The sequence below is a fragment of the Nicotiana attenuata genome, unplaced genomic scaffold (assembly GCF_001879085.1).
Source record: "Nicotiana attenuata strain UT unplaced genomic scaffold, NIATTr2, whole genome shotgun sequence".
Classification (NCBI taxonomy): domain Eukaryota; kingdom Viridiplantae; phylum Streptophyta; class Magnoliopsida; order Solanales; family Solanaceae; genus Nicotiana; species Nicotiana attenuata.
Genome location: NW_017670278.1, coordinates 1,137,124 through 1,140,679, shown reverse-complemented (window position 1 = coordinate 1,140,679; position 3,556 = coordinate 1,137,124).

The window sequence follows — 3,556 nt, the reverse complement described above, 5'->3', positions numbered from 1 at the left end:
TAGTTTATTTCAATTCACATTCTCTATGTGNCCCTAGTTGTCAGCCCATTTACACTTGAATAGTGTAACCCTAAATCGATAGTAGTTAAGCTCAATGATGTCTTTCAATTTGCCATAAAATGGAAAATGTGCTTGCCTCAGGTTTCCATCAGCACCACTAGCAATACAAGATGTGGACGAAGTGAAAAAAACCCACTGTTTTGCGTTTTCAACCAATGCTCTCGAGGTGAAATGTCACAAATTATAATGTGACATTTTCGTAAAGGTCATAAATAAATGTCGTAAATTTTTTACCGATATTAGAATAAATGTCGGTAAATTACCGACATTGAAATTTGCGACATTTGAACTAAGTGTAAAATAAATGTTGGTAAGTGATTTTGTGATATTTATGTGACTTAATACGATATTTATAAAATGTCATCATAGCTCATATTTGTTGTAGTGCATGTATGTGGTTGGTTTCGACTTTAGTATTTTGGAGTTGATTTGGGAGAGTAAATCTCAATTCGGAAGCTTTAAGTTGGAAGAGTTGATCAAGATTTGACTTTGGAGCAAAAGACTTCGGAAGCAAGATTTGAAGGTTCCTATATGTTTGTATGGTAATTTCGGACTTGGGGGTATGTCTGAATTTGATTTCTGAGGTTCCTAGGTGATTTTGAGGGTAATTTATGAAAGTTGGCATTTTGAAGGTGTTGTTTGGCTAAGTTTGATTTAGAGTGGACTTTGGAGATATCCGATCCCGTTTGGTATTTCAAGCCTTGGGGCAAGTAAATGTTGTCATATTGGACTTGTGTGTGAAATTTGGTTCCATTCCGAGGTGTTTAAGAGTGATTCGGACATTTAAGTTGCATATTATTTAAGTTTAAGAATTTGAGTTGCCCAAAGTCAAATAGCGGACTTAACGAACTTGGATTCATGATTTAAAAATTTCAACATACTTTTATGATGATATTGGACTTGTCCACAAGTTTTACTTAGATTCCGATAAGTTTCGGATGGGTATGTGTTGTGTCGCGCTCTTAATTGATGTTTCAACGTTATTTCTTTGGGATGAAGTGTACCATATTAAGGAAATGAGATCTAAATTAATTTTTTATTGAACCATTAGATCCATATCGTAATTTCGGAATTATAGCAATAAAAATCGTCAAATTCCGAGGTCGTATAAGAGAGTTATGCCCATTTCTGTGTCAAAAAAGAATGCTGGTTTCTGGTGCGTACTTTTGTTCTTTGCGAACGCGAGAACAATCACGGGAATGCATATAAGGAAATTTGGGTTGACTGGCCAACGCGAAAAATCGCTCTTCGCGAACGCGATGAACAAAAATTACTTGGGCACTATTTTAAATTGGCAGACCGAACATTTTAGTATTTTGAGCATATTTTGAGTTCTAGAGCTCGGTTTGAGGCAATTTTTGCGGCATTCTTCTTGTTTTCAAAAGAGGGTAAATATCTATCCTTTATTTTGATATTTTCCCATGATTATTACCATTGGTTATCATTTTTATCCGTGTTTGCATTGTAGGAATTGAGATTTTGAGCCCCAAAGTTGAAAAATGATAAATTGTTGATTTGAGGGTCAATTCATGAATGAAATTGGATGATTTTCTGGATATATACTATTTATGTTATAGGTAATATTTATTTTTGAGAATTTTCAGAATTCGGGCACGTGGGCCTGGTGTTGACTTTTATTGACTTTTCGTGTGGGGTTAGGAATTATTTTTAATTGACAGATTATGGGTTCTTGAATATGTTTTGATTGGTTTGCATATTCTTTGACTAGGTTTGGATTGTTCGGCATTGGTAAAGGTGTTAGAGAGGTATTGGAGCCGGTTATCGGATTTCGGATCGATGTATGTCTCATGTCTAACCTTGTAAGAGGGAATTTTGCCTCGTAGGTGCTATACTTGCTGCGCATTATGTGTTATGGGAGCTACACACGTATGAGCTGACGAGCGTCCGTGCGTATGCTAGATTCTTGATTATGTCCGGGTAAACTTAGACTTATACCATTCTTTAACTGTTCTACTTGGGTTATTCTTACTTGTTTAAATGCTTTAATTTATGTTTTAGCTTGAGAATAGATTTGCATACAGTATCGAGCCTTGTTATTCCAGAAACTTGATGCGCTACTTGATTAGCCGCGAAAATTATACTTTCTCTTACGGATTACTCCCGCATTGACTTATTTGTCCGAAAGTTTCTTAATTTCTTAAACTTGGTGGAGAGATTTTTGCTTGGCTGGGCAGCTGGGTCACCAGCTCTGACTTGGGATCAGTTTTCAATGCTATTCTTGGAGAAGTTTCTTCCTGTCACTCAGCGAGAGATCTATCGGAGGCAGTTTGAGCGTCTCCAGCAGGGTTCTATGACCGTTACTCAGTACGAGACCAGGTTTATTGATTTGGCCCGTCATGCTCTACTTATACTTCCCACTAAGAGAGAGAGAAAGAGAGAGAGAGAGAGAGAGAGAGAGAGAGGAGGTTCATTGAGGGGCTCATTCAGCCTATTCGACTTCAGATGGCTAAGGAGACGGGGAGTGATATTTCTTTTTAGGAGGCGGCCAATGTGGCCAGGAGAATTGAGATGGTTCTATCGCAGAGAGGTGGTCAGGGGTCTGACAAGAGGCCTCATCATTCAGTCAGATTCAGTGGTGCCTTGTCTGGAGGCAGGGATTTGTATGGTAGTGGCCATCCTCCTAGGCCTTTTCAGTCAGCACTTCAGGTTTCTCATGGTGCTTCAGGTGGCCGTGGTTCTCATATGCAGTATTCTGATCAGCAGTCCTACAGTGCACCACCAGCTCCTATCAGTGCACTGCCGCTCTAGAGTTTTCGGGGTGGTCATTCAGGTCGGCAGGGTCAGCAGTCTCAGCAACCGAGGACTTGTTATACTTGTGGCGATATGGGGCATATTGCTAGATTTTGCCCTCGAGCTCCGAGCAATTCTCAGCATCAGGGTTCCAGTGACATGGTTCAGGCACCGAGTGTTCCACCGCCCGCCCAGCCAGCTAGAGGTGCTAGAGGTAGAAGTAGAGGTATTAGAGGTGGAGCTCAGGCCGCTAGAGGTGGAGGCCAGCCAGCAGCAGGCCGTCCCAGAGATATAGTCCAGGGTGGTGGGGCCTAGCCCCGATGTTATGCTCTTCCAGCCAGGCCTGAGGATGAGGCTTCCGATGTAGTTATCACAGGTACGGTTCTGATTTGTAGTAGGGATGCTTCAATGCTATTTGATTCAGGGTCTACATACTCTTATGTGTCACCTTATTTTGCGCCGTATCTGGTCATGCCTAGTGATTCTTTGAGTGCTCCTGTTTATGTGTCTACACCGGTGGGTGATTCTATTGTGGTAGATCGTGTTCATCGTTCTTGCGTAGTTGTGATGGGGGTCTTGAGACCCGAGTAGATTTGTTACTGTTGGACATGGTTGATTTTGATGTCATATTGGGGATGGACTGGTTATCACCTTACCACGTTATCTTGGATTGTCATGCCAAGACTGTGACCTTAGCCTTACCGGGTCTACCTCGTCTTGAGTGGAGAGGGACTCCTGTTCATTC